At 49.3% G+C, this 23,041-nt stretch overlaps 1 protein-coding gene across 3 annotated transcripts in view; it reads left to right on the forward strand.

The window, feature by feature from the left end:
- Window positions 1–23,041, forward strand: part of PTH1R (parathyroid hormone 1 receptor) — a 187,810-nt gene that overhangs the window by 100,484 nt on the left and 64,285 nt on the right. The gene's annotated exons all lie outside the window — the stretch shown is intronic.

Raw genomic sequence — 23,041 nt, forward strand, 5'->3', positions numbered from 1 at the left:
AGTTGGGGATTGGTCCTGCTTTGAGCAGAGGGTTGGACTAGATGACCTCCTGATGTCCCTTCCAACCCTGATATTCTATGATTCTATGATTATATGATAAGTGATCATCATCACCTGTCGCCCATTCCCAGCTTCTGGCAAACTCTTGTGTGCAAGGCAACAACCCCGGTCAATCCAGAAAGGACATAATCCAGTCTTTGGATAGTCAAAAGGTTCCCATAAGTTTGAAAGGCAGCATGATCCTGAACTGGGAGACAGGAGACATGGGCTTTGCTGCTGGCCTGGTGGCGCAGGGTTTGGTAGGGCAGAGTGTGCGCACTGGGGTCGTGCTGAGACAGAGATGCTGGACATGGGGCACTGCCATTTGTTCTCTACGAATCCCTTTGTGCCAGGCCTCCCCGATCTTGTGATTAACCATCCCCTCATCAGCTGGTTTGTCCCCCCTTTGCCGCCCTCAGAATGACTGTGATGTCGGAGGGTGGCATGTGGGCAGCAGCCTCTGGGATAGGTGACCCAGCAGGGCTGCAAACAAGGATGCTATTGAGTCTTGCTTGCAAAAAATAGCTTTGGGAGGACAATGCTCCTTTGCAGAGGCTGATATATAGTCCCCCTTTAAGAGGCAAGGAGAAACTGAGTCATTCCCCTCTCTGGTCTGGCTGCAGGAGAAGAGCTGCCCCTCCCAACAGCCTGGCCTGACAGCTGACTCCAATGTGTCCTCGAATGGACTCACTTTGCTTGCCTTTAGCAGGTGATAAAGTTCGTTTTGCCACTTTTACTGTGGCTTGTGCTCAGCTAAAGAGCATCCGTGCACCGTCAGTGCGAAAGCACTTTCACGAGGGGCTGCTGGATCCGGGCCCCAGGCAGAGGGAGAGAAAGGAATCGCTGGGGTGGGTTCCCACCTGGGGACGGTGGGACGTTTGCTCAAAAGCACCTAAATGGCTAATGAGCCTAGGGGCTTGTCTGCATGTGAAATAGTACAGCATCACAGCTGCAGAGCAGCCGTTGCGCCTTTGGAGCGCTTCAGGGTAGACGTTACCTGCGCCTTTCGCTGTAGTTAATCCACCTCTCCAAGAGGCAGTACCTAGGTCAGCGGAAGAATTCCTCCATCGCCCTAGCGCTCTCTACACTGGGGGTTAGATAGGCTTAACTATGTTGCAATGGGGGGTGGACTTTTCACACCCCGGTGTGACATAGCTGGGTCAACATAGCCTTTTAGTGTAGACCTGGCCTAAGTCCCATTCTATCATCTATCTATCTATCTCCACACACCCCCTCTATCTAATCTATCTATCTATCTCCATACACACACCCTCTATCTAATCTATCTATCTATCTCCATACACACCCCCTCTATCTAATCTAATCTATCTATCTATCTCCATACACACCCATCTATCTATCTATCTCCGCACACATCCTCTATCTATCTATCTATCTATCTGGCTCTGCCTAGATTTTCCTATAGAGTTTGTTACCATCGTACCTAAGGGGCTGATAACTAAACTCTCCTCTCGAGCTGGTCAAATATTTGCAGGTTTTGAACCATCGACAGAATTTTTCACTGAAACTTTGAATTTTGATGACAATAAGAAGGGAGGCTGTTTTGTGAAAATGTTATCCCATTTTTTGAGCAGCTCTTCTTTCCTCCTCTTGCTTTCTTTTCGCCTCCCTCTGTCCTCTCCTTGCTCTGTCTGTCATCAAGGGAGGCCCATGACAGCACCAGGAGGAAGTGATTGTCCACAGTGATTTTCAGTGTTAAATCGCTCGGAATGGGATGGAGTTAAGGGTAGGGAGTATCAAACACAATCTGGCCTAGGCACCTTCATTCTGCCTTTGGCCATATGTGGCTGCCTGTTTGTTTCCTCTGGGTTCTGAGTTTACACCACCCCACGTAGTTAGTGGCCTAATTTTTTGGAAAGTCCCTAATGATTTCGGGTTTTGTGACGTTGGGATGAAAACATCGAGTCTGGGCACCAGTGCTCTCCCCCTTTACCAGAAGGGGACCTGAGGCACAGAGTGATTCAGTGCCCTACCCCAGGACACACAGAAGAGTCGGTAGCAGAGCCGAGAACTGAATTCTCATCACCTGAGTCTCATTCCAGTGCCTTAACCACAAAACCATGCTTCCTGTTCTCCTGGAATTCAAGGTAAACCTCCAGGGATGCAAGCCCAGGTGGAGGAAAAGGTTTGTACGCGTCCCTGTGAACTGAAACCTCAGGCTGTCAGTATCATGAGATTCAAGAAACCAATCTGATTCTGAAGCTGGTCAAACAGATCTGAGACCCCTGCATTATAACGTCCTGCAAATGTCTAAAATTCCTCCTGTCTCCTATTAATCAAGCCTACTTTATGGGCCAGATCTTCACTGGTGTAAATTAGCGTAGTTCTATTGCCCCGGCGGAAACACGTCGACGGACATCACCACGCTCTTGCTCTATAATTCACTGCCCCGCCCCTTCCTTGGCTCACTTAGGCAAATGTAACTATTGATGAGAGATGGACCTGAGCTACGCAGTTCTTCTGGAAGCTACGAACCCCTGGGAAGTCTGAAGGTGTTGAGATAATGGGGTTTGGTCTGGCCATTGCCGAAGCAGAGACAAGCGTCACAGTCCTGATCTGCAGCCCAAGTTCCCTGTAGTTTGGTGATGGTGGGGTGTCGTTTGGCCCTCAGATTTTGACTGGGTCTCATCTCTGAGATCTGCCCCATTATCTTCCAGACACTTGGGCTCGGTCTATGCTTAATACCTAAACCAGTATAGCTATGTCAGTCGGGGGTGTGAAAAAACCACACCCCGTCACCAATATAGCTATGGCAGCAAATCCCCCAGTGTAGACGCAGCTATGCTAACAGAAGAGTGTAGATGTTGTTTGGAGAGGTGGTGTTCCTATGCGGGCAGGAAAACTGTCAATGTATGCTGTGTCTACATTAGGGGGCTATGCCGGCATAGGCTCTGTAGTGTAGACGTAGCCTAGTGTTAATGCTTTTTCCCCTTTGTCACTAACTTGAAATCATCAAGGGGGAAAAAGAAGCTGGAGGGAGCTGTGAATTCTGCACAGCTGCTTAGAAATTGCCCTGAAAGAAATGACTGAGAGCAAGGTTTGAAGTGGAGGACTTCTGCAAACACTGTGCACGGGTTTTTTCTTAGCTTGCACAGCTCAGTCCCAGAGACGTCATGGAGACACACAGAAGAGAACTGGCTCTCTGATTGGAAAGTGTGATCCTGTCTACGCATGGATTTCATTAGCCCTTCCCCGGGAGAGATAAGTATCTTGAATTGAGACCTAGGCTTTGCAAGCACGACCCTCTAAAAGCTGGAGCCGCTCATTCTTTGGTCTGTTCCATTTGGCATTTTCTCCTTCCCTTTTCTGGTTTTATTGACTTGTCTCCATTAAATCCACATCAGCGTCTCCTCTCCAGCCTGCGTAACTAGGCACATATGCAAGTGTGCTTTGCAACACAGGACGAAGCCAAAGAGCAACAGGTTCCAGGGCAGCTCCTCTTGAAGAACTTGCTTTGTGTTTCTCATCCCTTCTCTGTGGTGGGCGAAGGCAGGTGGGCAGCATGTGTGTATGTTAGCGGCAGCAAAAGGACATAGGGTATGTGACTACATATCTCTCTCTCAACCCCTTCCATGCTTTACCACGTCTGGCTTCCTTTCTGTGCCAGGGAGGACCTTTGTGTGGTCTTAGCCCTGAACGGTGGCCCTGGAAAATTAATGAGTGCCCCTGAAACTAGGATTCAGTGTTCTAGGGAAAGGCACACATCACCATCGCCTTAAATCAGGTTCAGGGAAGAACATCGACTCATAGACTTTCAGGCCAGCAGGTTCCCAGCCTGATTCCCAGCAGAGCCATTGGCCATTATCTTTGAAAACTCGTGGCGAACCGGGGAAGTCCCGGATGACTGGAAAAAGGCTAATGTAGTGCCAATCTTTAAAAAAGGGAAGAAGGAGGATCCTGGGAACTACAGGCCAGTCAGCCTCACCTCAGTCCCTGGAAAAATCATGGAGCAGGTCCTCAAAGAATCAATCCTGAAGCACTTGCATGAGAGGAAAGTGATCAGGAACAGCCAGCATGGATTCACCAAGGGAAGGTCATGCCTGACTAATCTAATCACCTTTTATGATGAGATTACTGGTTCTGTGGATGAAGGGAAAGCAGTGGATGTATTGTTTCTTGACTTTAGCAAAGCTTTTGACACGGTCTCCCACAGTATTCTTGTCAGCAAGTTAAGGAAGTATGGGCTGGTTGAATGCACTATAAGGTGGGTAGAAAGCTGGCTAGATTGTCGGGCTCAACGGGTAGTGATCAATGGCTCCATGTCTAGTTGGCAGCCGGTATCAAGTGGAGTGCCCCAAGGGTCGGTCCTGGGACCGGTTTTGTTCAATATCTTCATAAATGATCTGGAGGATGGTGTGGATTGCACTCTCAGCAAATTTGCGGATGATACTAAACTGGGAGGAGTGGTAGATACGCTGCAGGGGAGGGATAGGATACAGAAGGACCTAGACAAATTGGAGGATTGGGCCAAAAGGAATCTGATGAGGTTCAATAAGGATAAGTGCAGGGTCCTGCACTTAGTACGGAAGAACCCAATGCACAGCTACAGACTAGGGACCGAATGGCTAGGCAGCAGTTCTGCGGAAAAGGACCTAGGGGTGACAGTGGACGAGAAGCTGGATATGAGTCAGCAGTGTGCCCTTGTTGCCAAGAAGGCCAATGGCATTTTGGGATGTATAAGTAGGGGCATAGCGAGCAGATCGAGGGACGTGATCGTTCCCCTCTATTCGACATTGGTGAGGCCTCATCTGGAGTACTGTGTCCAGTTTTGGGCCCCACACTTCAAGAAGGATGTGGATAAATTAGAGAGAGTCCAGCGAAAGGCAACAAAAATGATTAGGGGTCTGGAACACATGACTTATGAGGAGAGGCTGAGGGAGCTGGGATTGTTTAGCCTGCAGAAGAGAAGAATGAGGGGGGATTTGATAGCTGCTTTCAACTACCTGAAAGGGAGTTCCAAAGAGGATGGCTCTAAACTGTTCTCAATGGTAGCAGATGACAGAACGAGGAGTAATGGTCTCAAGTTGCAGTGGGGGAGGTTTAGATTGGATATTAGGAAAAACTTTTTCACTAAGAGGGTGGTGAAACACTGGAATGCGTTACCTAGGGAGGTGGTAGAATCTCCTTCCTTAGAGGTTTTTAAGGTCAGGCTTGACAAAGCCCTGGCTGGGATGATTTAACTGGGAATTGGTCCTGCTTCGAGCAGGGGGTTGGACTAGATGACCTTCTGGGGTCCCTTCCAACCCTGATATTCTATGATTCTATGATTAGAAGGGGAAAGCTCAAGAGAGGTTCAAAGGCGATGCTGGTGAATGCCATGGAAAAAGCAGCGCAGAGGGCAGAAAGGTGCGAGTCCACTTCTGACCCGCTGCCAGCTGGATCTCGGCATCCCTGCTATGAAGAGCCAGTCAGGCCCTTTCCGTTTGCTTTGGTGCATTAGACACATTCCGTGATGTTTGCTTTGTTACCGGAGGGCCTTGTGTCCTCCATGAGCCATGACTGCAGCCAGAGGTGGGTACAAAAGGACAGCCTGCCGCTGAAGGCATTCTGTCTCTGAGGCACAGCGCCTCGGAGGGACCCGGAGGGAGCGTGCAGGACAGCTGCACTTACTCTCCTCGTGTGGGATGGCGCTACCTTTTCTACCCAGAAACTTACGCTGGTTTAAATCGATTTAGTTGAGCCCTTGTGGACAGATGTAAGTCAGTTTAAACCTTAAACCTGAAGCCCAGCTGAGAGGTAAACCAGGTATAAACAAGTATCAGGCTATGTCTGCACTACAGAGACTATACCAGCACAGCATAGCCCCCTAGTGTAGACACAGCCTGAGTCAACTGAAGGGTGGTCTCGCTCCGTGTCGGAACACCACCTCCCCGCACGAACCTAGTGAGAGTCAATGAAAGCATTATTCCGTCAACATCGCTGCATCCACACTGGGGGTTAGGTTGGCGTAACTGTGTATCACAGGGTCCACTCACGGCTAGGGGTGCCCCTCCAGGCTGCTCTGGGGATTAGCTCCTTCCAGGTCAGGGGGCCGCCTTCTGCTCCTTCTTCAGGACTTGGCCCTCCAGCCAGGTCACTTTGTGTGTTTCTCCTTTCCGGGGTATCAAAGTCTCTTCTAACAAACGGGCTCAGGCAGTCTTCCCATTCCCTGCCCAGCCTGTGCCACCTCCCCAGTGGCTGGCAGGGGAACCCGGGTCCATCCCCTACTCCGGGTTCCAGCTCGGGGACTCTCTAGTCAGCAGCCAAGGTCTGCACCCTCCTGAGCCTGGCTGCCTTTTCCCAGAGCCTTTCCTTACCTTCTGACTCTCCCCACATCTCTGGGTTTGTCAGCCTCACAACTCCCTCCTCCCGGGGAGTAACTGCAGCCTACTGCCCTGCTGCCCTCTCTGCTTCAGCTTCCTGCCTTTATAAACCCAATTCCTCCTCAGCGGGGCTCCCTCCTTCAGTCAGGAGATTACCTAGCCACTTTATTCCCCTCAGATGGGGCCTGTCTGGTTAATTGGCCCCCTACTTAGCCTATATTAACCCCTTCAGGGCAAGTGTGGGGTGAACACCCCATCTCACTGTGTCAGGGGTGTGGTTTTTTCCCACCATAGCTATGCTGATGTAACTTTTCAGTGTAGACCAGGCCTAAGAGTGTCTACATACAAAGGTCTGGTCTACCCTAAAACATTAGGTCGACCCAGCGATGTCACTCAGGGGTGTGAAAAATCCACACCCCTGAGCAATGTAGTTAAACTGACTTAATTCCCCATCGACCTAGCTACCGCCTCACGGAGAGCTGGATTACTGATGCCAGTAGGAGAACCCCTCCCCCATAGCTGTATGTAGTATCTATACTGGAATCTATACTGTATTATCTATACTTCAAATGTAGCCAAGCCTAAAGTGGCATTGTCTTAGCTAAACTGGTTTAACATGACATCTTTAGGCCTTGTCTACACCGAAAAGTTGCACCCATTTAACTGAAGGTGGAGTTTTAAACCGATGTAGTGAAACCAGCGCCAGCCTCAGTGGAGATGCTTTAAAGTGGCTTATTTCAGGTTAGCATATGTCAGCTGGAAACAGGTTTAAGATCAATCACTCTTGAACTGGTATAGAAGCATCTGCACAGCCTTTTGGGCAAGCTTAATTCAGTTCAAAATCTATTTAATTCAGTTTAATTTAAAGTGATGCAACTTTCCTATGTAGACAAGGCCTCAATTAAACTAGTGCACCTTTCTGTGAAGATCAGGGGAAACATTTTCAGACACCTACATGACTTGGGAGCCTAAGTCCCATTGGCTTTCAATGAGACTGTGGCCGTGTCTACACTCTAGTGGCTACATCCGCACTGTGCTGGTGTAACGACCTAGTGTAGACGCGGCCTACATCGACAGAAACGATTTTTCCATTCATGTAGTTAATTCATCTCCCCGAGAGGCAGTAGCTAGGGGCTTGTCTACATGCACAGCGCTGCAGTGGCTCATTAGTGAAGATGTTACTATGCCGACGGTAGTTAATCCGTCTCCAAGAGAGGCAGTAGTAGCTATGTCGACAGGAGAAGCTCTTAGAATCACGGAATCATAGAAGATTAGGGTTGGAAGAAACCTCAGGAGGTCATCTAGTCCAACTCCCCGCTCAAAGCAGGACCAATCCCCAACTAAATCATCCCACCCAGGGCTTTGTCAAGCCGGGCGTTAAAAACCTCTTCTGTCACCATAGGCTGTCTACATGCAGCACTCAGGGGGTCCACTTTTCACACCCTTGAGCAACATAGGTATTACAATGTAAGTTCCTAGTGTAGATCTGGCCCCACTATTCCATCGACCTAGCCATGTCTACACTGGAGGTTAGGTTGACCTATATATGTCACAGCGGGCAAAATTTTTCACAGCCCTGAGTGACATCGCTAGGTCAATCTCATTTTCAAGGGTAAACCAGGCCTTACTCGCATAAGTGCCTAAGGGCTGGTGCACACTGGGAATTTACATTGGCATAGCGACGTCTCTCAGCAGTAATCCACACCCCTGAGAGACAGAGCTATGCCGACTTAACTCCTAGTGTAGACAGCAGGAGGTTGATGGAAGAATTCTGCTGCTGACCTAGCTATCCCCTCTCGAGAAGGTGGAGTACCTACGCTGACAGGAGAACCTCTCCATCCACCTACCAGTGTGTAAACTAGGGCTTAGGTCTACTTTACTATGTCTCTTGGGGGTGTATATTTTTCACACCCCAAGCAATGTAAGTAGGTTGATCGAAGTTTTAGGTGTAGACCGGGCCTAAATGACTTTTGAGACATAGGGCAGGTCTACCCTGCAGTTGGAGATGTGATTGCAGCGTACGTACGGACTAGCTTTAATTTAGCTAATATAACAGTGAAGATGCTGCAGCGCAGGGAGATATGCAAGCCTATGCCGCAATCACACGTGCCATCACAGCATACACATACCCTTAGGCTCCTAAATTGCTACGTCCTTGTCTTTGCTAGGAAAAAAAAGTGTGGTCTCAACTCGAGTTAGTTAACACCTGGTGACTGACGCAAAGCAGAATCCTAGTGAAGACAAGCCGGTTTGTCGTTCTCACACAAGTCAGCAGATCAAGGTAATCCCTAGCCTCCCGCTTCGACTTGACCTGCTCACTCGTGTGAAACCTACAGACTGCCTTGCCTCCGCTAGGATTTTACCTTGTGTTCATTACCAGTGTCAGCTAGCTTGAGTTAAGAACAAACCTTTTCTCGAGTGGAGACGCTACCTTTTGAAAATTCTACCCAAGTCTAAGAAAGTGACATAAACTAAACTGATATAAACCAGGTTTAAATCAAAGTCAGAGTGTCCCCACTGTGGGTAGGGGGTTGCATCCAGGGGCAATGGGTATCATAGGCCAGGGAAGGCTAAGACTTCCCTCCCCCAAGCTGTGGCCACATCCACACTCTGCCCCGCAACCCTGAAGCCGGTGGGGGCTCAGTTCCAGCTGCGGCCTGGAGCTCAGGGCTCGGCCAGTGGCCAGGGGCTGAGGCAGCCAGGGGTGGCTCGGGCTGGCCAGCGGGGATTGGGCCAGCTGGGGTGGCTCAAGTTGGCCCAGGAATCCAGCCCGCCACGACAGCACGGGTCAGCCAGCAGGGGTCGGGCCTGCCGGGGTGGCTCAGGCTAGCACAGCTGTGACGGCTCCGGCTGCGGCTGGGAGGAGGGCTGCAGTGGACAGGGCCTCAGGCAGAAGAGGTGAGGCCAGCAGGCTAGCCTCCCTGAAGTGGGGTTCACCTGCCGCTCATGGGTGCATCGGTTTATAAACCAGTTTCACGTTGAATTGGGATGACGCTGAATATGGACAGGGTCTAAGCAGACGTGTGGGATTATTCCCACTGTGTTTCCATGCGGCTCTTCTCTGCGTGTAGGTTTCTTATGTGCAGTTCTTGGCTTGGGCATCACGGGAGGAAGACCCAACAAACAAACAGAAAGAAAAAAAACCCGTACAACCATACCCACAAGTATGCAGCTTGCTTTCTTTTTCAGTCTCAATTTTATTTATTTATTTTTTAATTTAGCCTCCAGATGAAAGCCATTCAGTCGGAACAGGAAACCCTTAAAATTTCTTTTATATGTACATAAATATTATATTTCTGCAACGGTGGCTAAGCCGATGCCACCCCAAAGGCAAATCTGGAAGAGGATGAAGCAAAATCCCCAGCTACGAGTCATCAAACATTTTTCCCCCCCATGAATTAAAAGCCTGTCTTGCCCTGCGTTGGAAAACCAGAAGGGACATTTTGCAGAGGGAGAGAGATTTTTACACAAGCCTGTAATTAGCCGAGGCCACTGGTGATCCCGGAGTGCTAGGTGTTGCAGTTTGCCTTGCAATGGCTTGTTTTTTTAATAAATAAGCCTCTTATTTGCTAGGGAGATGAGGTTATTTTTAGTCAAGAAACCATGACTGTTTATCCAAGGTATGTGTGTTGGCTGCCTGAATTACGGCTCCATTGTCCCTAGGGGCCCCCTCCCCATGCCCACACTTTCTTAGTATTGAAACAACACAGAGCTGTGGCTTTCCTATCAAGCATGCTCCATCCTGCCGGGTGCAGGGCATCTCCTAGGAGATGCTGAGAGCCCTCAACTCCCCTTGAAGTCAATGGGAGATGTAGGCTCCCAGCACTGCCCACTATCAGGCCTCAGAATCACAGATTAAAAGTCCTGCCAGCTTTTATTTATCCCTCCTCTCGGTTGTGTTTATCTCAACCAGCCTTTGCGTCCTCCATGATCTTAGCATGGGAGGGCCTTGATCCAAGGACCTCTAGAAGTCAATGCAAAGACCCTCCTTTGTATCAAGACATTCATAAGTAATAAGGGAAGCGTCACAACAGAACCCCCACAGCAGAACAACAAAGGCACATTGACATACCCAGGTTATTCTAGGTAGGGGCAGCTTATTTAAGGATCCATTTGTTGCATTCACCCGGTGTTGCATTCACGCAGATCACAAACTCTTTGTGGCCGGGGCCATCTCTTTGCTGTGTGTTTGTACAGTGCGTAGCACCAGAGGGTCCTGATCCAGGACTCGCCCTATGTGCTACTGTAGTAATAATAAAGAAATTAAACTCAGGTGAAAATAAGCCATAAGAAAAAGGAATGGCCAGTAACAGAACACACCAGGGGTCCGTAGATAGGAGTTGAGAGCAGCTGGAAGGATAGCCTGGGGGTAAGGTTTTTAACCTGAGATTTATACGCGGTGGAGTCAGTTCCCTACCCAGACTCCCTTGCTCGCTCTGTGCCTCAGTTTCCCTCTTCTAAAATGGGGATCATAGCACAGCCCTGCCTCACAGGGATGTTGTGAGAATGAATGCACTAAAGGGTGTGAGGTGCTGGGGCCAGATGAATGAGCAGTGATGTTCACCAATATACATTACACTATTATTTATTTACGGCACAGTGGCATCTGTGTACATGGCGGCATAATGAAAATGTGACCACAAGGTCCCCTCTCAAAAGCATTTATCACCTGAGGCCCCGATGATGCAGGCTGTAATGGGCGGGGGCGAGGTCTGCCCACCCACCGCAAGCTGCAGGATCAGGGCTTAGAAGCCCAATTCTGCAAATCCTTAGCCGCCAGAGTAGCCCTAAATGGGCACCAGATAGACGAGAGGTTCGGGCGCAGTGAAAGCTCGTGGGTGAGCCCTGATATTTAACCATAGCCCGTGCTGTGATTATTAACAACAATCGTTTTGCTGATCGGCTAGCAGCTCTCCAAGGTTTATGCCTCCTGGGTGAACTTTGTTTTAAAGAGACACTGGAAGGAGGAGAGGCTAGAGTCATGGGAGAGCATGAACAGGATTCCAGGTGTAGAGGACTGGGGCGGCATGAACTGGGGCATTAAGGGTGTGTCTGCATTCCAAAAAATAATAACCCACAGCAGCAAGTATCAGACCCTGGGTCTGCAGGCTTGGGCTCGCGGGGCTTGCGCTTCAGGGCTAAAATAGCAAGCATGGATGCTCCTGCTCACGGGCTCTGAGACCCACCCCCTTCGCCAGGTCTCAGAGCCCATAATCCTACTTTTAGTCCCATAATCCACTGACCCTCCTGTTCTCTCTCAAACTGATTTGCACCATGTGGTCACCTGCTCTCTTCACGGCCTTCTGTGTTAGGCTGTGCTCACTTTCGCCCGCGACCTGCAGGTCCTTTTGGGCAGAGATACGTGGCCCGTTGAGCACAATTCACCCACTGCCTGGCACTTTGTACTCCAGCCGTGGAGGCAACCAGCCAGGACACATGCATGCAAAGGCCGACATGCTCGCGCCAGGCTGACGGAGAGCCCCAGATAGCAACGCACACGCTGTTACGCCCCAGGAGACGTGGGCACAGGCCCACACTGGCACCCTGGCACACATACAGCTGTGCTCACAGATATACCCGCTGACACAGACGTGTATTCCCGCACACCGGCATGGACCGAGAGACACAAACGCCATTACAGCTCGATGGAGGGATGCGCTGTGACGAGTTGGGGGTTCTGTCTGACCCACTTCCGAACTGGGGATGATTTTATGAAATGGTTTCATGAAATCACTCTATCATGGGAAGCCGACATGTATGTGGCTCCACCCTGAGGGATATGTCGGGTGTCTGCCAGCCCAGTGGCAAGGGTGGGTGATCAGCATTCAGCCATCGCCTATTCAGTGTAAGACACCTTGGGACAATGGATTTGCCCTAGTTGAAAGAAGACACTTCCTCCTTTTGTCTGAAGGGAGCAGGGCTTGGAAGTAATGGAAGGTTACCAGGCGGAGAACAAAGGAAGCAGATGACCACAGCAGGAGTCTAGAAAAGGACTCCCCTGGGGAACTGGGAAAAATGAGCCATCTTGCACCAGATTAAGATGAGGGACGCTGCTGCAGGGGCAGGTAGGCAATGGGGGGAGGACCCAGCCTGCCTGCCTGAGCACGGATGAGCTCCCAAGAGAAGGGTGAGCCGGGAAGGGACATCGTGTTTAGGAGGTTTTATGTGATCTGCGCTCCCCTGTGATGTACGTGATTCACTAGAAAGCATAAAGTTGCCAGACTGAACCACACGGGTGAGGCTTTTTCCCCAGCGTGCAGCGCGCAGAAAGACGCCGATACAGGCAAAGACTGGCACATGTCCAGAGACACAGGTGTGAGCGTGCTCACACGTACGCTCGCCCGGATATACCGTCACACACGCTCACCAAAGCAGACCGCCCTCTCCCTTAGCACTCAGTGCAAACACAGAGCCAGCCCAGACATGTGCCCAAGTACACTCATCCCCCCCTTCAAACAGACACCTATTCCCAGACACACACAGCTGGCAGTGCAGCTGCAGGCCCAGACAAACACCCCCGTACAGACGCACAGCCCACCCGGACCCCCTCCCTAAGGCCTGGGTCATTTTTTTGGGTTGCTCCTCCCTGCCTGTTTCCAATCCGCTGAATGTCCTTCCCGTAATAGAGTGACCACAATTGGACACCGTATTCCAGATGCGGTCTCCCTGGTGCCTAGCACGGTGCCAGAATAACTTGGGCTGATTTATATTCCATACCCCAGATAAACACCTCGAGCCCTTGTTTGCATATTTCCCACTGCCAAGCGGCCGCGCAGATGGTTTTAATGTGTTCTCCACATGTATGCAATGCTTGCACAAAGAACGGAGGGGGGTGGGGTAGGAAATCTAGAAGGCAAGTGAGCACATTCCTCGGTGGATGCCCCCTTATGATACGGGATGAGCAGTGGAAACGTGAAGACTTCAGTGTGCAATTGTCTCTCTGCGGTCAGCTTCCTGAGGGCTTCTCCACAAAGACCCCCTTCCTCCCTGGCTGTTCTGGTTTCAGCGGTGCCTCCCTGTCCCACAGTGGACCACCTTCTGTTGGTGAGAGAGACAAGCTTCCAAGCTACACAGAGCTCTTCTTCAGGGCTGGGAGAGGTACTCGGGGCATCACAGCAAAATGCAAAAGCCAGGTCACAGCAGGACAGAGAGAGGCACCAGGTCATTAACCCTTGCCAGCCCCTGCTCTGCCGGAGCTGCCTCCTACCTGCTGGCCAGCTCCTTGTCAGGCGGCAGCAGGTCCCGTCCCAGCCCTGGCACAGAGGGAGCCCAGCTGGGGGTGGGGAGGGAGATGGAGACGATCCAGTGACCAACAGGGGGGTAGAGAAGAGGAGAGGAGAGAGAGATGGGGCGGGGCCTTGAGGGAAGAGATGGAGCAGGGGCAAGGCCTTGGGGGAAGAGGCAGAGAAGGGGGCGGAGCCTGGAGGGAAAAGAAGAGAAGGGGTGGGGCCTCAAGGGAAGAGGCGAAACGGGGCGGGACCTTGGGGGGAAGAAGTGGAGCATGGGGGGGGGGCTTCGGGGGGGGGGGAGGTGGGTCTGGATACCAGCATTTAGAAAGTTGACAACCCTATTGTTGAAAATAAGTAGTTAGTCCATTTTTTAAGGGACCATTCAAGGTAGAATGGCCTATTAACACCTCTGCAGTCATAGTGCAAAAAGAGGAGTCAGTGGTTACAGATTGTTGTAATAAATCACAATTCCAGTGTCATCCTTAGAGGCCCCATTGTGCTAGGTGCTATACATACAAATAGTAAGAGACAGGCCCTGCCCCAAAGAGCCAACAGTCTAAGTAGCCAAAACGGACAAAGGGTGAGTAGGGTGAAGTGACTTGACCAAGGTCACATAGCAGAGGCTCGAATAGAACCTGCAGGTCCTGACTTCTGCTTTGTTACCACCTCCACTGCCTCGCAACTGTTCATGCAGCATGATTTAGTCAGGGCCTGCTAACCTCTCGCAGTTAGGTTGTGAATTTACAAATCTCCGAGCGCCTTCTCTTTTCAAAATTGTGCGTGTGTGTATTTAGTATTGGCTGTGCTCTCTGGTGAGAGTGTGGTGTGGTCTAAGGGCACTGGCCTAGGACAGCTGAACCTCTTGTGTGTCACCACTGCACCCCATCTACCGAGACTCTGAGCTAGAGGGCCAGGTGAAAGGGGAATTCAAAAATCTTCAGACATACGTGCCTGGAAGGGGACCTCAATAACTGACCTTGTTTACGGAAGTGGTGAGCACCTAGAATTCCTATTGACCTTAGCTGAGGGATGCTCAGATCCAGGTCAGCAAATCACACCACTTCTTGGGTGCCTGACTCTCAGCATCCAAATTAAAATTCCTGGCCTCTGCCTTTCTGTCCTTAGGCTCTCTGCCTTTCTCTCCTGAGGTTTGTGGCAAGTTCAAGATGCTGTATGCTGATCTCTCAGAGCTACCAAATTCATTGCCACCAAACAGGCGGATGGTAACCAATATGGGCAACAACTGACTTGGGCAGGATGGGAACCAGCCAAAAATTGGTAAAAGGCTCTGTAGCCCCTGCCCGATTCCCAGAACCATGCAGTCTCTCACCAGCTAGTTCCTGTCTGGCACAAATAAAATCTCAGGATCACGTAGTGCCAATCAAGCATGACGAGTGCGTTAGACTCCGAGGAGGCCCCTTTTGTGTCTTCGTAGCACCACATCCACACTTCAGGGCATGATGACGTCGCGTTGTCACAATGTCACTTCCTCCCGCCCAGGACAGAGCAATGCGATGTTATGAGGCAGACGTGACAAGCATGGGACTCGAGGGGCAGAGAAGGCAGCAGTCTGCTCAGCTGAATGCTGTGAGTTTGGCCAGGCCGGGGCCTTTGTCCGGTAAAGGAGTGGCAAGTTTTTTCCCAGCCTTTGGCTGCCAGGTGGAATCAAGCACCCTTTTATGGCCACAGACTCAGAGATAGTATTGAAGGAAAGCGCTGTGGCTAATTCAGAGGCAAAAGAGCACCGCTAATGGACAGCGGACTCTGTGGGAACGCATTGTTTATTGAGACTGATAGAGCCAGGCAGAGGGCAGGTGAGTGCTGTGCCGGCCTTCCTCGTACCCAGCGGTCAGGGTTGATTTGGAGGGATTGGGATTGGAGCAGTATGTGGCTCGCCTGGACGGAGGTGCCTTGCTACCGGGAGCCCCGGCGGCGGAGGAGAAGGGCGAGTGGCAGGGCAGCGCTGACGTCCGTTGGCAGAGCCCGGGACGGGGAGGAGAGATGCATTGTGCATTGGCCACAGGGTGAGCTGGCCCTTTCAGAGGCAGTTCAAATCCTAGCTGCACCTCATTCCCTTTTCCCCGATCAAGGGAATTCTGGGACTTGTAGTCCAGTGTTGTAGGCCAGAGAGCAAGGCCTGCTGGGAGAGGGAGGGATATAAAAGGAAGCTGCTTTTCTCACTGCAGAGGCAGGTTTGGGGAGAGTAGGTGCTGGGGATGGAGGGGCTCTTGGGAGGAGGGGATCTGGATAGCATCTGATGGGAAGGGGGCTTCTAGGGACAAAGAACCAGGAAGGGCTGGGGAAGGAGGGCTGAAAGGCAGGGCAGCCATGGAAGGAAGCAGCCCAAGGAGAGCAGGGAATATCAAGTGGAATACGTTAGGCTGGAGGAGGTGGCTACTTCACTATTTAGGGGTTCAGGACTAGAGCTTGTGGTAGAGAGAGGGCCTGAGCTTCTTGGTGCCTCTGCTGAGCTACCTTGAGGTGTTGAGCTGATGTCCCTGGGGTGAAGGGACTGTTGTGAATTCATGTGACCAAGGGGTGAAGGTTGCCTGGGCCTAGAGAAGGATCTGTGGCTTGGGAAGGGCAAGGACTGTATATGGATCTCTGCACCCAAGAAGTGAAGGGCTAGTTTGGGTCTGGTTGATTTCTGCTTACTTCTTAGCCAGAGGGTTAGAGTATCTTAGCCAGAGGGAGACTGCTGAGAAGCAGAAGGGAAACTGTGGCAGGCCAGTGGGAGGGGAGCGGCTCTGCTGAAGGGTTCAGGGAAGGCTGTTTGTGGGTGCACTGGCCAAGGCTTGCAAAGGCAGGTAGAGCAGAGAGTATTTCAGGTTAGGACTGAGGGGCACTGCCCATGTTGAGCAAGGCTCAAGGGTGGCTGTGGGCTGGGGTTGAGGTGCCCTGGCACAGCAAGGTGAGGTCTGGAACTGGGCTCAAGCAGAGTTGCTCAGGCAAGAATTAAGCGCACGGGGGCAAACAGGGAGGTATAAAAATTCATGCAAGGCCTGTCCCCAGCCTCTTCTCTTAGGGCTTCCCATTAATAAGCTCTAAGGTGACTCTGAGGGAAACGTTCCGGGCTGACGCACCTCCAAAACGCACCCAAACGCAGATCAGGCAGACGAAAAGCAGAGTCTCTGGAGCCCCACATCTACCTCTCCCTGCTGGGTGTCTCTTTATTGAGTGCCTGCTTTGACTTGTTATTGCGGCAGGGGCAATGGACAAGGTGCTGCTGTGGGCTGGAGGAGTGATTTGGGAAGCCAGGAGAGCTGAAGGAGGGCGGCGTTGACCCTGGCAGTGCTGGGACGAGCCTTCTGGAGCAGAGAGAGGACTGAAAACAACGTAAAGCTGGGCTCATAGGACAGGAGGGAAATGGGAGAGACACGGAAACCTTTCTGTAGGCAAAAGGCAGCATCTTAGAAGCTGCACGACTCCCTCGGGGAAAACAGTCTGAGTTGTCGGAGGCCATCGCTGCCTTGTCCCCTTCTGTCAGGTCACTGTGCGTTGGCAGGGCAGCTCGTGAGCCTGTCCAATGGGCTGTTGTTTCCCTGGCACGGCTGGAAGGAGGCCTGCGCATTGACAAAGCCTCATTCTAGGAGTAGTGGTGAGGGCTTTGGTTAAGGAACTGGACGGGTTCAATTCTTGTCTCCCTAAGTGACCTTCAGCCACTCTCTGGCTGTTAGAAACAAGGATGGGACCTGCCGTGGGGGGCAGATTGTCCCACATCTGCTCATGGTTGGGTTCTTTTGCACCTTCTTTGAAGCCTCGGTCCTGGCCACTTATGGACCACTGGCCTGATTCTATGTATTTGGTATCCTCCTTTGGAGGGAAGACACACTGGGAGTTCTGGCTGGATCAGCTACACACCTGGATCGGCCACAGAGGTTACTGATGAGCTCCCAAGAGTTGAGGCAGGACAGAGCCTGGGATTTCTTACTCCTGAACCTCGGGTCCCTGTCCTTCGAGCTAATTAGCTGGAGCAGCCCCTAGTGCTAACATGTTTGCCATGTGATCCAGTAGAGATCGCTGATCCACATATACCCTAGATAAGGTAAGTAGATAAGGCTATTAGCCCTTGCTCAGCTGAGGCAGGGAAAGAGCCAGAAACCAGGGTCAGGTATGAGAAGGAGCCAAGGTCCCCAAAGATAGCACAGCATCCTCACGCATCCGCATCTTCCCACCCCCGGTCTAGCACCCAGAATGGGAAGCGTCGGCAAAGCTGTCAGAACCCCTCCGCCCACACACACCCTGTGGAAAAGCAGGCATCGGGGCTCAGTGTTTACTCAGGCTGTTTGTTTATCGTTTTTACAGGGTGTGTAAAGCTCCAAGCCAGCAGTTCCTGCACGTACCCTGGAGTTGTCTTCCTGCCTTACTTCCAGGTGGCTGGGGGAAAGGTTTTTTTTTTTTTCAGCAGAGAAATGTTCTGTGACACCATGTTACCACATGAATCTTTAACCAAATTCCCTGCCTCCCTCATTCAAACAATCCGCAGCAGGTGCAAATTGGCATAGATCTGTTGGAGTTAATGGAGTTGCACTGATTTTTCACTAGCTGACATGGCCCACATTCAGTGTATGTATATATGTGCGCATATATACATATGTGTCTGGGTCTAGGTACCTGCCCATATATATATGTATATGTAACATCAACAGACTCCGGTTGTGGGCAGGCAGGATCGAACCGGGGACTTCTGAAGCTCAGTGCATGAGTCTCTACTACATGAGCTAAAAACCATCTGCCTCTTAGCCGTGGCTGTAGCAGACTCATTAATCTCTAAGTGGTCTTGGTGCCACTAGATAGGACAGAGCACCACACCCAGGAGGTGTGTGGTTTATATGTCTAACATATATACCCCGTATAGTTATTCCTGTCGTCTCTGGAGGTTATACAGTTTGTTGTGAGTTACATTTTAATTGTGTCCTACTGTTTATTCCGGGAAAAGCTCCTTTTAGGCCCTCTGAAACTAACATAACATGCATGCACGTGTAGGTACTCAGATATATTCTTACTCCCTCTCTACACTGCCATTCCGAGTGATGCAAGCAGCTTGTTGCAGTCCTAAACCTACATTCTCTTTGTTGAAAAGAAAAATCCTCATAAGCTTTTATCTGGTCAGTTACAATAAAGCTGATCCCCTCCAGTTATCTGTATTCAGTATTATACAGTGGCTCAGGAAAATGAGATGTCTTAGGAGAAACGAGCATGTATTTTTTGCAATGCCCGAAAGCAGCCGGTTGAAATTTTCTAATGAAAAATTCTCTGGCTGAGAAATGGTCTCTCTTTAAAAAAACAAAAAACAAAACAAAAAAAAAACCTGTCATGAAAAATTGTCGGCTTACGATTTTTTAATGTTTTTCAGTGTCTGTGGTTTATCATTTTTCAGTTTATTCCCTTTTCCATCTTTTTTGAAAATCATTTTTAAATGACGGGTGAAGGGGGAGGGAAAACAAAGAAATTATTATAATGATAAACAAACGCCGGGGGAGGGGGCGGAAAGTGGTAGAAAAAAACAAAAACAGACCCAAAAATGGTTCCTTTTGAACCCTGGAAAATGAAAACAACTTTTGAAACATTTTGTGAATTTTTTTCGTCCATTTTTTTTAACCAGCTCTTGTGTTAATTGCTTTACAAAACAACAACAATAATAATTAATAATACCTAGCTCTTATATAGCATGTTTCGTCTGCACCACAAAGCCACAATAAAGGAAAAGTTTCCCTAGCCTCTGTTTGCCAGAAGCTGGGAATGAGCGACAGAAGATGGATTACTTGATGATGACCTGTTCTGTTCATTTCTTCTGGGGCACCTGGCACTGGCCACTGTTGGAAGACAGGATCCTGGGCTAGATGGAGCTTTGGTCTGACCCAGTAGGGCCATTCTTATGTTCTTTAGTGAGGGTCAGAAACTGCTCTTAAATGTCACCTGAGACAGACTTAGGTATTCAACGAACAAAAGGTCTAATGGGGACAGGTAAGGCAAAGGTGCCAATAATAACATCATCCAGTTACTCAGGTCAGGCATGTTTGATATTTCTGTTTTAACAATATTTCCTGAGTGTATTCATGCACTTCCTGTTGTCGATAAGTGTAGAGTTGAGTCAATACGTTGAATTCAACTTTCCATTAATTTTGACAGATGATTTTAAAGACGATGACAATTCTTTGCACTATTTAGTACTGTTCGTTCAAAAGTCTCAAATCCCTTCATAAACACAGCTTCCTAAACGCTAAACCTCAGTGCGGGACCAAAGTATTATTGTATCCATGTCACAGATGGACAAACGGAGGCATAGAGATAGTTAAGGTGTGATCCAGCTTCCATGAAAGTCAGCAGGAATCTTTCCACTGATTTCAACGGCAGCTGGTTTGGGCCCAGATCCACACAGGTATTTAGATCCCTAATGTCCACTGAAACCAATGGGCCTTAGGAGCCTAAATACCTTTTGTTGCATCTGGGCCTTGGTGTCTCAGTTACTTGATTCAAAATTGCAGCAAGTCAGAGGCTACAGAACCCAGGAGTCCTGACTCCCAGTTCAATAGTCTGATTACTGTGCGTTAGCCTCATCAGTCTCCAGCATTTCTGTTGAACACGCTTGCTGGGAAATAATTGCCCACTTTGCTAGTTCAGAAGCACCAGTTTCCTTTCCATGCACAAAGTGAGGGGGGCTACCACTGAAGACAAATGTTAGAAGAGAAAGTGTAGCACAACCAGGCTTGGCAGAATTTGATTTTTAATTTTTTATCATTTCAGTGAATAATTTCTGTGTTTATTGTAAAGCATTTTCAATCTTTTTTTAATTTCAGTTTTCACAGTCGGGGTGTTCAGCTGTTTTTTCCTCTTGCCATCAATTTCAGTTTTCACAGTTCCGGGACATTAAAGGGGGCAGACACAATCATTATTTAATGGCAGCAGACACTGAGAGCCAAAACCGTGAAAGCTTTATAACCGGTACAGCACAAATTGTCAATACCACATGTCACAATATGCAAAGTAAATATGCTTCAACCAAACATCAATGAGCAGTGTTTTTCTGTAAATTCTGCCTATCTGTACATTTTGATTATTGATGATGGAAACATTTTTTTAGTTGTTTTTTGTGTGTATGGCGAAATCAACATTTACTGATGGGGGGGAGGGATAGCTCAGTGGTTTGAGCATCGGCCTGCTAAACCCAGAGTTTTGAGTTCAATCCTTGAGGGGGCCATTTAGGGATCTGGGGAAAAAATTGGGGATTGGTTCTTCTTTGAGCAGGGGGTTGGACTAGATGACCTCCTGTGGTCCCTTCCAAGCCTGATATTCTATGAAAAAGCTAATTCTGCCAAGCCTAGGTACAGCTCATGGAAATTGGGTATATATACCTATTCTGTCTTTAACTTGGCCCAATGGGATGTAGATCTCTGCTTTCTGCATGTCATGCCATGACACCGGCTCACTCTATACTGCGACTTCAGTTTCCTATTGCTGCCACTCTGCCATCTTTCATCAGCACTAAATTAAATATAAGAAATCAATAGTTAAATTGTATGTCATTGTATGCCCTAAATTTCCGGCATATTGAATCAGGCTCTGTCATCCCTAAACCCAAAGGGGAGAAAATTATTGAAGCTATTTTTTTAAAGGAATCCTGAGTTCTTCTTTAATCATATGAAAGCATATGCATTCCAAAGAATAAATTGCTTGAATGACTGAAAGACGGTTGATGGCCTAGCTTTGATGTTAATGGAAGAACGTCATCTCTGTGATCTTGGAACATTTGTTGTGTCTTTCATAATGGAATGCTATCACAGATGAGGAGAAGGTGCTTTATTTCATTCTGTTTTCATTCCTGTAGAGTGCCTTTAGACCAGACACTGTATGTAGCGCTGAGAATCTAGCTCTGCTGGGAGTATCAGTCTTCAGTGCGGTAATTGCTAAAGAGGGAAAGCTGCCTGCTGCAACTCTGAAATTAAAACAGAGTGGGGCCCGTCTGTGTGTCTGTCTGCATTTGTTTTCCTTTCAAATGGGTTCTTGGGACATGATCCTGAAAGGTTCTGAGCGGTCTGGCCCAGCTGGTCCTTTCCAGCAAAGTATTTAAGCAAGTGCTTAATTATAAGCATGAACATAATCCCACGGAAGTTAATGGGACTACTCAGGTACTTAAAATTAAGCATGTGTTTAAGCACTTTCTTGGACTGGCGCAGAGAGCTCAGCACTTTGCGGGCTTGAGTCCTTACATACCATATATTGCTGCAAGCCAGTTTTGGATAGACTAGGCGAGTCTGAAGGGGTTTCTTCCCTACTTTCAAGGGAATGCTGAAAACTAGGGCCAGGTATACACTCCATCTTAAGGCAGCACAAGTTATGTCCCTTAGGGGTGAGAATAAGTCAGCCCCCTGAGTGACGTAAATTACACCGACCTAAGCGCTGGTGTGGACAGTGCAAGGTCAGCGGGAGAGCTTCTCCCGCCGACATAGTTACCGCCACTCACGGGGGCTGGAATAATTAAGCCAACGAGCTCGCTCTCTCCCATCCGCTTAGGGCATCTGCAGTAGCTACACGACAGCATGCATCAGTGCAGGTGCTGTAGTCAGTTACCACGGCAGTCACGCTCCTCAGAGGAGAGGCTCAGCAGTTCTGAGCATGGACAGCACTTGGCTTCATCAGGTGTTGTTTGTACCAACCGGTGATAAGAAATAAAAGAACCCAGAGCAGACCAGTTGTCCTCCTCGTCATGTGTCCTGTCTCTGGCAGTGGTCAGTTCCAGCTGCTTCGGAGGAAGGTGTAAGAACCCAGCCGTAAGCAGTTCTGTGATCACCTACCTCCAAGCAAAGTTTTTTCCCGGCCCCCATTAGCCTATAGCTTGGCTTCTGGCCTGAAGCATGAGGATTTGTGGTCCAAATCCAGATTGAGGCACTGAAATACCTTTGAAGGTCTGGGCCCAGAGCCCTTCCAGAACTGTGGAGGGAGTTGTGTTGTTTTGTTCTTTTCCAACCCTTGCTACTGTAGCTCTGGATAGTCTCACCATTAGAGCTGGTCAGATTGTTTCAAGGTTTGATAAATTTCAAAACAAATAAAACAGGATGAACATTGAGATGAAGGGTCAGAATTGAGTTTTCAAAATAAATTCCAAAAAAAAAGGGGGGGGGAGGGAAATGTCTTGATGTGCCCCCCCTCCCTTTTTTTTTAACTACCCCTCCTCCATCCATATAGATGTCTTCTGAATCCTTTACGATGGCTGTAGGATGATAGACTTTAACTGTAGATTATGGAGTGTGAGGTGTATAAAATTTAGTTTTTTCCAAAAACTGGACCCGATCTTTCCTCATTGGAAGCGATGACCAAACTCCCGCTGACTTAACTGGGAATGGGGCTGGCCTAAAGGAACCCTAATATCCAGCCACCCGTTTCTAGAAAGCCTGGGTAAACTGAAAAGGAGTACTTGTGGCACCTTAGAGACTAACAAAATTCCAGAGC

The sequence above is a fragment of the Lepidochelys kempii genome, chromosome 2, assembly GCF_965140285.1.
Source record: "Lepidochelys kempii isolate rLepKem1 chromosome 2, rLepKem1.hap1, whole genome shotgun sequence".
In the NCBI taxonomy this organism is placed as follows: domain Eukaryota; kingdom Metazoa; phylum Chordata; order Testudines; family Cheloniidae; genus Lepidochelys; species Lepidochelys kempii.